General features: G+C 34.0%; 1 pseudogene across 1 annotated transcript; it reads right to left on the bottom strand.

Moving 5' to 3' along the window:
- Nucleotides 1-511: 511 nt before the first annotated feature.
- On the bottom strand, nucleotides 512-3,030 carry LOC145100679 (peptide methionine sulfoxide reductase A5-like; annotated as a pseudogene). Its single transcript, XR_013705196.1, has 3 exons — nucleotides 2,599-3,030; nucleotides 2,296-2,439; nucleotides 512-901 (listed from the first exon to the last, which is right to left on the bottom strand). The product of XR_013705196.1 is annotated as a peptide methionine sulfoxide reductase A5-like (transcript).
- Between the last annotated feature and the right edge of the window lie 9,547 nt (nucleotides 3,031-12,577).

Genomic DNA, 12,577 nt, shown 5'->3' with positions numbered 1-12,577 from the left:
CACCTTAACTCATATATGTGTATAAAAATGAATAATTGTTGAAAATACATATAAAAATATTAATTATATAGAAAATTGTCGCCTTAAGTCACGCCTTAAAAACGTTGAGACTCGCCAAGGCTCAGAAAAGCTTGAGGCTTGACATTGCCGCCAAGTCACGCCTTACATTATTTAGAACCTTGCTAAATAGTCATTATCTTGATTGTATGATCCATTGTTGGACACAAGTCCAATTTGTTAATGTCACCTTCGTCATTAATGTCACCCTCATCGATTTCAATAATTAGCGATAAAATTCTCATTTTTTATAATTATTTGCACCATGTCAAACCGATACAACCAACACCTATTTATACTATGTTTTGGTAGTAAGAGGTAAAATCGCCATTTTTGTATGTAAAAAAAAATCGTTTTGTTTTTTCTAATCCAACTCCAAATGTTTTTTCTAATCCAACTCCAAAAACCGACCCGATAATAATAACTAACCAGATAAAAATCCCCTAAAAAAATAATACATAATCCATTTTTCAAAAATCTAACCCCTATCCAACATCGTATTTTAGAATAATCAGTTACTTCCAATTTCCTAGACAAATTTTAATTCTTTCCAAAACATTCTGTCAAAATACAAGAATACAAAAAACCCTCCAAAATATGAACTCAAGTAGTTAAAAAAAAGTACAAAATATTATTATAATAGGTACTACACTTGTGTTAAAATGGGCCACCCTTTTCTGATAATTTCATTAAGTTTTCCATCGATTCGGGTTTGGATTCTTGGTGGACTTAACTCTGCTGCATACCCGTTTAGCTTTGCCGCCAATCTTGATTTCTCCAATTCTTCTTCCACCAAATTTCCAATCATTTGAAGAAGGAATGGGTTTCTTTTTAGCTCAAATTTCTGCAAAAGTCAACGTTAGTCAAAGACAGAATCCAAATCCTTCAGATTCTATCTTTGATGGATTTTACTTAAAGTTATTCCACCATCTTATTTAACCTTATATTTTGTGTTTTTTTCAGTTTAAACCTCTATCTTTATGTTTTTTATGTAAAAAACTTTGTATTTTTTCATTTTTTCAGAAAAGCCCTCAACTTTGTATTTTTTTTAAGGAAAAAAACCTCAACTTTTTAAATGTTTGTAAATAAGTCCTCAACTTTTTTAGTTTTTTCTGAGAAAACTCTTATATTTTAGAGTAAATTACACGATTGGTCCCTATGATTTAGGGTAATTTGCGTGTTTGGTCCCTAACTTATTTTTTTAACTCGAAAGGTCCCACTGTTTGTTTTTGTTACGCGTTTGGTCCATGTCTTACCTAAAAAGACTATTTTGCCATTGATTTTTTAATTTATTTAAATAAAACACCCCAACCACACCTACCCGCCCTCATCTTAGCTTACCTACCCCACCATTTTTCCCTATTTAAATAATAGTCTTTTTAGTTAACACAGGGACCAAGCGTGTAACAAAAACATACAACAGGACCTTCCGAGTTAAAAAAATAAGTTAGGGGCCAAACACACAAATTACCCCAAACCATAAGGACCATTCATGTAATTTACTCTATATTTAAAAAAAAATTAGGAAAATCTCCGATAAAGTCTCGATATTTTGGGTTAGTATACTATTTAATCCTGATTTTTATTCATTGAACAAAAAAGTCCCAATGATTTTATATTTTGTCCAAATTAACGAAACATTACTTATTTTTTTTCAACATAAAATGACAGAGTATCATATAAAATTAGATAATCAGGACTTTTCTGTTCAAAAAATAAATGTTAGTATTAAACCGCAAACTGACCCAAAATATTGAGATTTTTTTAAGATTTCCTTTTTTTTATAGAAAAATGACCAAAAGGGCAGGAATGGAAAAAAATAAAAAAAATGCATGGTCTTTTTCATGAAAAAAATAAAGTTGAGGTTTAATCTGAAAAAAAAAAACACAAAATATAAGGACTTTTATGGGATTAATGTCGTGTCCTTATTATTTATATTGAAATAGATAAAAACAAGAAAAAAATTTATATGTTTACAAACTGATATTGAATTATAAATACAAAATCTAAAAGTAATTCAATTTATAATTTGGAATTCAATTCCATTTTCTATCATCCACTCTATGAGGAACTCACATGTGTGATTAACTATCACTAATCCATCACATATGTAATAAATTACAAAACACAAATCAACAAACATAATTATTTTGTATTTTTTTTATTTCTAGAAAAGAAAGTGTGATGTTGATTGAATAAATTTAACTTAATCTAGAATTGAATCAAAGAAAAACAAACATGGTGTTCATGTTTTGCTGGATAAAAGTTTTCAAGCTGTTGAATTTGTGTAGTTACAATACTACCCCATGACTTAGTTTGCTCTCTCTCTTTCCTCACTACAGCCAATCTAGACTCCTCAGTTCCATTACAAAAATAATAGACCTGTTTAATAACATTTGAAAAGATGAAATTCTAATAATAAACAAAAAAAAAAAGAAATTGAAAATATAATGCTATAATTGGGTAGATATTTTGAAGTGAAAGTAGGATCTGATAATACACAGATAAATGAAAGAAATTACAAGGGCAATATGGCCACACCTGTATTGGTTGCCAACATCAGGACCTTGACCAAAGACTTGCCTAGAGTCATGGCTAGACCAGAAGACCTCCAAAAGTTGCCTGAAATTAATCACCCGAGGATCATATTCAATATGCAGAGAGTTCATGGAAGATCATGATGCAACTTCCCTTAAAACATTTTCAATAAATTGTCTCAACATTTATACAAATTAAACAGTTGTTCTAGTTATTATATATCAATCTTTATAGAAGCATTGTTAATAGAAGAAATTGGGCCTTGTTAATGTCAGACCTAAATAAACACTCCAATTTCTTTGTTCCACAATCTATAAACTACGTCCCTTAACACATCATCATCACCAAATCAAACTGGAATTCTCATAATCAAGCTAAAGGTAAATACAAGAACTTTATCATAGAGACGTACAATTAGGCATGGAATTCCGAAATTAACTTCTTCCACATCGTTAGATATGTTGGTGTTGTGGAAAACGGGGTTTATCGGGGACGTCATGCTCATAACACATGCTTATTTACAAGAAAATGAAGGCGAAATTTCGCACCAAAAAAACAAGAAATCTTTCTTACGGAGAAATTGTGAAGTCAGACACAACCAATTTGCGAACGACTACTTTGCAGATGATCCAGTGTACGCCGAAAAATTCAGACGTGGATTCCAAATGATTAGACATCACATACTATTTTACTATGTTGCGATTATGTTTTTTTATGTTTTTAATTTAGTGTGTATTTTTTTAATTAATAAAGTATTTTCCTTTTAGTAATTTTATATAATTACATTTTATTCCATTAAAAAAAGATATGACAAAGTGTAGTATAACACCCACCAATTTTGTGGGTGAGAGAAAAATAAAGTGATGATGATGTGTCAATGCAATAGGGTGGTATGTTGTGGTATGACACCCATCAATCTAAATGCTTGTTTTGATATTTATATATTTGTATATTTTATCATTGAACGAAAAAAATGATAACGAGAATTCTTTAAATTTTAAAATTCATCTTAGGTAACTCTAATTAAGAAACTAGCTAGATTTACATTAAGGAGGATATAAGCTAAACTTCTATCATTATTTAGACCTTAATAACATGATTTGTCTAACAAAGGGAGGTAGATGTCGACACTTACGTAGTAGAGAAACTATGTCACTTGGATTATCTCAAGCATATACATCCAATACTTATAGAATAGGAAAATAATAGACATGAAAACAAAAGTTAGATTCAAGACATAAACATGAGGGAATCGGATTTGGAGCACATGGATTGAGAGCCTTCAAAATGGGACAAAAGAAGGGTGGGGAAGGGGGGGGGGGGGTGGAGCAAGTAAATATGCTTAGTAAAACAATACATGGAAAGAACAAGATACAAGCATATGTGCAAGAAGTTTGTATTAACAATACATAAAAATTACAAAAACATAGAAAAGGGTGATGTTAACCTTCTACCTTGATGTGTATTCTACACATCCTCCTATATAAGGTAATATCCTTGGAAAGCGAGCTACTCCATTTGTCTCCTAACACTATCCTCTTATTTTCTTCCATGTCATCCTCCCCTCCTCTTACCCTCATTCAACATTAATTCTACACTTCGTACTCTCATTGATGGAGCGCAACCTAGGAAGTGCTTATACCAATGGAATTGTGTTTCTTTCAATGTTTAGGCGATCTGTGACACTCTACCGAATCCTACCTATCAAATTTCTACCATACGTCCACCTCAACATCTTTATTTCTGCAACATCCATTTTCTCTCATGATACTATTTGGTCGGACAACATTTAGATTCATACAATATAGTAGGCCTAACTACTATCTATAAAGATTGCCTTTAAGTTTCAACTATACTCTCATATCACACAAGGCTACCGAGGTTCCCTCTATTTTAATCAACATGCCATTATGCTTAAGTGACATCTACATTCACTCATCATTCCTTATGTATCATAGATCCTAGGTACTTGAAACTCTCCTTAGACTGGTGGGTCTGGGTCATACCCATCACACGATTTTGTTTTCCACATCATATGTCATATCACCTCCACACCATTTCATATTTACTAGGAAATACCCACCACACAACCACACCACACTTTAGTCATTAACATCTCTCCACATAATGAATCTTTTAACTATTTTAACTGTTTTAAGGGGGGGGGGGGGGGAATACAGGTTGAACACAATGATAATTGTGTAAATGTTTGTTGTTAAACATATTTCAAAATGTTACTTATCTTATTTATAAGTTGTCAAAACGTTTCAAAACTCGTTTAAAGTTATGTTACTTTATAGTTATACAAAACTCCGTTTTTAAAGTATAAGCATAACTTAGTAGAGAAATGATTCGTCTCAGTAACAGTCCAAGTAGAGCATTAGTAAACTATTATAGGTATAGTTTAGGAGAATGTTATTCATTACTTCTAGTACAATGAAACGCACAAGGAAACAATACCATAACAGAACCAACAGTGAAGAGAATCAAACAATACCGTAACAGAAAAAACTGTGAAGAGATTCAAACAATACCAGAATAGAACATAACAAACAAGTTAGGTTGCTATAGCATGAGAACACACAAAGATGATCTAATTATACCAATGAATCACTAATGCATTAATGATAGTTATATTGGGTATACATGATCATATAACTTTAATGTGAATTTCACGGCTTGCAAGGAATTGGGGTCGCATTTGGTTCCCTTAATCTCTTTACATTGAGAGCGTTTAGTCGGGGTTCTAGCTATCACATTTTGACCGTAATAAAACAAATATGTTTTTAGGTTATTAGTACATCCGTATGTCATTATAAACGACATCTGTGTACTTACTTTTCCCATTACTTTCATAAAGTGTCGGTACCACTTGAAAGTTGATCTATTTTCTAGTCAAGATAGTTATAAACTACGGAGAATATACGTTTACATTTGACAAAGGAACAGTCGGGTTTAACTCAGAACAGAAGATGCCTTGGTAGAAGGCTACGATTAAAGGTTAGGATCATAATGCTACTTTTATGATTCCTTAATGTATACACTATATGATACATATATGCTAATGGATTCCGACAACTAATAGGATGTGTGCTCCTCACTTCACTTCCTGTTCCTCTTCGATGTGGGCTTGGAATGAGGTCACCCAATCTATTATCTACCCGAATCTATATATATCTATGTTTAGTATACATTAAGTCATCATAAGGGTACCAGGTATGAATCAGGTCATAGGACACAGAGTCAGCGCACACTTTTTCTAGTACAAAACTTACTTATCAAAGTACTTTTGGTATACAAAACTAGAGATTTTTCTGAAAAGGGCTTAATCTATTTTATTAAGCCAGTACAGTTTTAGAGACTTTTAGGTGAATAACTCTATAACACCTTAGTTTATACAACATGTTTATATATAAAACTAATATCCAATAGATAGTTAAATGTGTGTTTTCCTCCTTACTTCTTGTTCCCGTTGGATTGTCGGCTTAGGGCAGATTCACCAGGTTAACTTTCTACCCGATATCAGATTATATTTAGCAGTATAAACAAAGCTATTATAAAAGTAGTCACCGTAGTCATTATTTTACTATAAGGAATATATGTTTTCTTAAAAGAACTCTTCATTAGATATAAAGGAGCCATTACAAATAACTCCATGAGTAACAAGTGAATACACCAGGGTTATATATGACAACGATCTAACAACCAATGGAAGGTGTGCTATCTGCCTTACTTTCTGTTCCCCGTTGGATTTGGGCGTTTAGGGCAGATGCGCACAATCAATTGTTTATTTACTCTTAGTATATATAACATCTACCCACTTATTACGCATAGAAAGGCTTGTCGTGTCATTTTACTTAACTTCCATTCAAGTAGGAAATATAGGATTTTCTAGAGGAACAGGCAAACATTTCAAAATAGAACTTACAACATACATCACTTGTGCATATACATTTTCAAGCACATTTTACAGCTTACTCACATCACTAAAATCTTATGAACTCACCAGCTTAATTGCTGATAAGCTCTTTCAAATAACTTGTATTCTTAAGAGACTATTAGACAGGTGCTCATGGTGGGACTTCAGCAGATGGAGCATAACAGCTTCAAGTCTTGTTTTGTTATTTGTTTATGATATCTATGTTTTGTGAACACACACATTGTAAACACTTTCTTTCTAAACGAAATGGTTGTTCATTACATGCTTACCATATACATATCTTGTGATACTAAACATGACGTCCTCCACCCCCGAACGTTTCCGCCGTCCGGTTTTGGGGTGTGACACTTAAACTTACATATACTCCTTTGACATTTTCCTCTCCGATAAAATTACACCAAAGATACTCCACTTTACTAGTATTGTTATGCAACCCTTTGTGTTCAAAAGTCACCCTTAACATATCCAGTCAAGCATTCAACTCACCCATAAACTCGACCACCAACAAAAGCTCATCAACATTTAGCATAAACCAAAGAACTTCCCCTATATCTCTCAAGACATCTCATCCAAGATCAAATGATACTCATAAAACGACAAAAAGTATAAGGTGTGACTCCATTAGCAAGGGATGGACATCCTTCACATAAAAAATACAACAATGTTATACAATTAGGTGTTTCGATTGCTTGGATTCACTGAGAGTCATGGCGCACTTTGAAGTTGAAGTATTTTGATAGTACATGAAATCTCTATTGGATAAAAATCTATAATTTTCAAGAATAGAGAATGAAGATTGTATGACCCTTGTGTATCAGAATTTGTATGACCAAATGAAACTGGAAATAACCATCTTGTTTGAAAACTTCCAAAACTGTCATATGGCAGTTTCGAACCCTGTCGGGGCTCAACCCTTGAGCCCCGTTAAGGGTTACCACCCCTTGGACCCCACTACGAGGGGCGTTTCCTCCGAACCCTATAGTTCAAGGGCTTTGCTCCTAAATAAGAGTGTACTTTAAATCAATATAAACTTAAAAAAGTGTGCGCTCCGCAACATCCTTACTTGTTCAATGATTACATTAGTCAACAATTTCATCCTATTACACTTACTGGTGACACAAATCTCCAACAAACAGTCCATTCTTTAAATCTTTATCTATTTATAAACCATGCCAGCTTTCAATTGTCATCATAATTCCATAGTTAATAATTAGCATTAACTACAATTATAAAGGCTGAGGAAGGCATATATTTACTTGAAAGCCACATAATGTAACACTCGCAGATCCGGGTTAGTAAATTTAGAGATAATAGGGGTCGAAAATGATTTTTCGACAAAAGATTATTTAGAATAAATAATCTTAACCAAGTTGTAGAATACGTCTCAAGGGTTCCGTACATATAAAGAACGCCGAAATCCGAGTTATAACGAATAAGTTATGGTCCGTCGAAGTTTTATGGCAAAACCGGCATGACACCGGGAGACGTAAATAGTGAATTTACGATGGAGAAAGTTTTAGCCTTAGAAATCTAAACAAAAGTTGTACTATACGTTAAACCGAGAACATACAAAAAAAGAATGCCTAAATCTGACTTCGTATGAGGAAGTTATGAATTTTCTAAGATTTGGCTTAGCAGTGCACAACACAAAACTCGAATTTCAGATCGAGCGGTTTTTGGCCTACACGACCTAAATAAGAATTGAAGATCTCATTAATAGGAAGTCAACGGTAAAAAGATAGATGAAAACAAAGTCCGTTTGTAGAAGTTATGAATTTTACGCGGACATTTAACAGTATAATCTCCTCGTACTGTTAAATTTAAGATCGGCCGAGAATTAGCCGACGGAGTCAAAATGAAAGTTGTAGATCTTATTTTTACCTACGCGTGAATGTAAAGAACGTAAAAAACAGAGCTTATATGTGAATGTTACGTATTTTAGAAGTCAGAAGTGTGTTGTGCGATAATGGGTGATATGGCACAATCTTGGTTATTGCTTTCTCCCCAAATCTTGCAACTAGATGGTGACATGTGGCACCAAGTTCAACCATTTTTCACCCTATAAATAGAACCTCTCCCACCCTCAATTTCTTCACACCTTTCCTATTCTTTCTTCTCTTTACTCTCTCTCTAGAACCTCTCTCTATCCCAAAACCCCTCGAAAAGCCTAGGGAACCTCCCTAGCACGAGGCAAAAGCCCCGAAGTGCTCGACAGCTCCGAAAACCAGAGCTTTTCGGCTTGGGAACACTGCTCCAAGCAAAGCCTAGTTTTCTATAAAACCCATTGTAAGTGAGCTACGCCTACACTATTTTTAATATATCGTTTATTTAATTATAGTAACGTTATTAGGAACTTATAATAAGTACTTGGGCTATTACTATGGGTTATATAAGTATTTTTTAATGCTTATATAATAGTAATAATAGCTAGACTATTAATTAGTCTCGGCAAATAATAGACTAAACTCTAGTGGTAATAATACTAGGTTTCGTCGAACGAAATTATTTTTAAGAAGCGAAGCGCTATCTGAGTTCGGATTCACCACCTTTTCAAGTGAGTCCATGGTCCCTTTCATCTTACACATAGATATGAAGTATTTTATATAAATTACATGCTATGTGTGCATATTATCTGAATACTTGCTGTTTATGATGGATGACTGATTTTATACATGCTTTAAATGATTTAAATATATATTTATTTTATATCTACAAATATGTTGGGATAAAACATGGGTAGATGAAATAGTTGGTGTGTGATGAAATAAAATGATGAGAGATAGGTGATGATAGGAAGGAGATGATAATTAGGTGATGATGAATCGGTGATGTAGGATGAAAGATACTATAACCTTGTACGGCAATTTGGAGATGTAGTCATCTACTAGAGTATAGGTGGAGACCACAGACTATTCTAGACAACCCATGGAAACACCAGCAGACTTATAACCTGTAAGTGATGAATTACGAGTCCAGGTGATGTTCTGACTGTATATTCATGTGATGATACTCTGACCCTTACTAAGAATTACGAGTTCAGGCGACGTTGTAACTACATATTCATGCCTTAGGAACGAGTATATAAGGAAATGTGAGGTAAAAAGATGAGAGGTAAATATGATATAGGAGATGACCCTTAAGATAATTCTTTAAGGAATATCAAAGAAGATAACGGGGATGGGTAATCGGGTTGATTGTTTGATGTTTATATATAATAATTATATTATTGTGGGTTGAAAACCCTATGTACTCACCAAGTTTCACAACCTGACCCACTCCAGCTTATTTGTATCACAAGTGTCGATACGAAGCTACTTTGCACTGAGATATTTAAAAGAGATGTAGATCACTAGTGTAAACGAATGTAAGTTCTGTTTATGCTTATGTTTCTGTATTGACGATGACATCCCAAATGTTTTAAATGAATAAAAATACATTTCTTCGAAAATGGTTTGATAACGTATTTATCATGTTTTTCTGTGAACAAATTCAACAACATTTTTATTAAAAGAAGTACACTGATTTTTATAAAGCATAAACAAAATCGGTCTTTTCTGGCCGTGAAAATGGGGATGTCACAGTTGGTATCAGAGCATTAGTTTAAGCGAACTAGGAATATGGATTTATTTCTAGACTTAAACTTATAATGTTGAGCGATGATCATGAGGAGTGTGTCTAGTATATTTTAGGAAGTACACCTGAATATACACAAGCAATAGCTTAATTATGGAAGATGCCTAAAATGCATTTATGTGCTAGATGATTTGTGATGCTTTATGTTATCGTTTGATCGGATCTATGGTTTTTTGCCGACCGGATCTGGAAATTTTATGTGTTCAGATTTCTAAACGTTTAAATATAGTATTAGAACTGGCATGTAACTTTTCGGAGTAATAAGGAGGATTACACGTCTAAATCTTCTCTATCTATATTCTCGTCTCGATGCACTGAATGCATGCTTCCGTGAAAATAACGTCATGGTGAAGACTCATAGAGAATTGAGTAACTAAAGGAAATGAAAAGTCTTATTATAGTGAATGACACCTATCAGAAGATATCGTAACAGTGGTATCTTGTCTTTAGCATATGTCAGGCACTACGTTTAGAGGAGTACGGTACGTCCGAAGTACACCTTCGATTGGCGGAATTATGGAACGATTGGTGTAATTTCCGAAGTTGTCCCATCGTATGGCATTTCCACCACCAACTGAGTTGACATAGAATTGATGATTGAAGAGATACGTGGAAGAAGTCCTAGTCGAGTCTAGGGAAAATTTTATGATTGTTTGGACAAATTTATATGTGTTCAAATTGTTTTTTTTATATTGACTTGGAAAACTGGGAGACAATACTTGGGACGAGTATGAGTAGGTGTGAAAGCTAGTAGAGGCCTATACTACCGGAAGCACAAGACTCACACTTGGATCAGGGAAAGTCACAAGGTTACCAAGAAGCTAGTAATTCATTTCGTTTTATTCAAGTATGTCGTTACCATCGTTTCGGTAATGATTAAGAAGATGATTGTTGTTTCGACCCTAGTGGTCATATCAGATTGAGTCCGACTAAGATGAGTATGTTATGTGGTTCAGAGAACCATGTTCGATGTATCACCTAACTTAAGCCAGAAGATTGAAGTGAAAGATAATCGAAGTGGTCAATAGAAGTATCGCGCTAGTTAAAGAAGTTGGTAGCTAGAAATGTTACATGTTAAAATGTGATTATATCACATTAGAACATGAAGGAAAGTTTATTCCATTCCTGAATTTGACTCTAAGAGACGTGAGTCTGAGCATTGCAACATACGATGAGAGTTCATTAGAACATGACCCATCGGTCTATCATGGAAATCAAATAAACTTATCTTAAGTTTGTTAAGAAGAAGAAGGAGTCTCTGATGAAGAGCGAGTTTGTGACATGAAGGTCATGATTGGAAGTGTAACAAGACATAGAGAACGGGTGTAAGATGAAGCACCGCTAGCAGTCAGGAAGACCAGGAGTTAGATACGCATTCGAAGAAACATAAAAGTTACGGTTACTACTTAGGATGAAGAGATAACATATGGAGTCATCATGTGAGCCCTATTTCGTTGATGATTCCAAGACGTAATCATCCTAAAGGGGGAGATAATTGTAACGCCCATAGATCCAGGCTACTCAATTTAGAGATAATAGGGGTCGAAAATGATTTTTTTGACAAAAGATTATTTACAATAAATAATCTTAACCAAGTTGTAGAATACGTCTCAAGGGTTCCGTTGTCACACCCCAAAACCGGAACGGCGGAAACGTTCTGGGGTGGATGATGTCATGTCAAGTATCACAACTTATGCAGTATAGTAATCAAAGTACAACAACCATTGGATTAATAGTAATAATTTTACATAGTTTACATGTCATAGTAATATCAATGTAATTATAGAACATAACATAGATGCAGCTCGGTACTAGGATGTCTCCACAAAAGCTCCCGGGATGTACCTGTCTATCGATGACATGAGAATACAAGTTATTTTGAAAGCGAGTATCAACATTTTATAATGCTGGTGAGTCCATAAGTATTTAGTGTCATTTGTATAAATACACATTTTTATTCAAAATAACATGATGAAAGATAGTGGTCTAGAATCTACGGTGTATTAGGGTCCTTTCTAGAAAATCCTATATTTTCTAAATAAAAGCAGTCTTCTACAAAGACCCGACAGACTTATGATTTAAGGAGTAATTTTCCCCAAAATACTATCATTACCAAAATACGGTATTGACTTTAAAAAAATATGAGAATATCACTAGTAAAAATACTAGGGAAAAAAACATGTGCCTCAGCAGTAATACTGCTGACTAAGGCAAAAGAAATCATAGACTCCAGGAGAGTATCGAATGAATGATACTAAAAATACTAGGGGAAAAATAACATATGCCTCAGCAGTAATACTGCTGACTAAGGCAAAAGAAATCATAGACTCCAGGAGATTATCGAATGAATCATACGCCTGGCTCAGTCTAACAAAAGGAAGCACAGACTCCAGACAGTATCGAATGAAC

The sequence above is a fragment of the Lactuca serriola genome, chromosome 4 (assembly GCF_051521515.1).
Source record: "Lactuca serriola cultivar US96UC23 chromosome 4, Lser_US96UC23_V15, whole genome shotgun sequence".
Taxonomy (NCBI): Eukaryota; Viridiplantae; Streptophyta; class Magnoliopsida; order Asterales; family Asteraceae; genus Lactuca; species Lactuca serriola.
The sequence above is the reverse complement of the archived record's forward strand: the minus strand, read 5'-3'. Positions and strand labels throughout refer to the sequence as shown.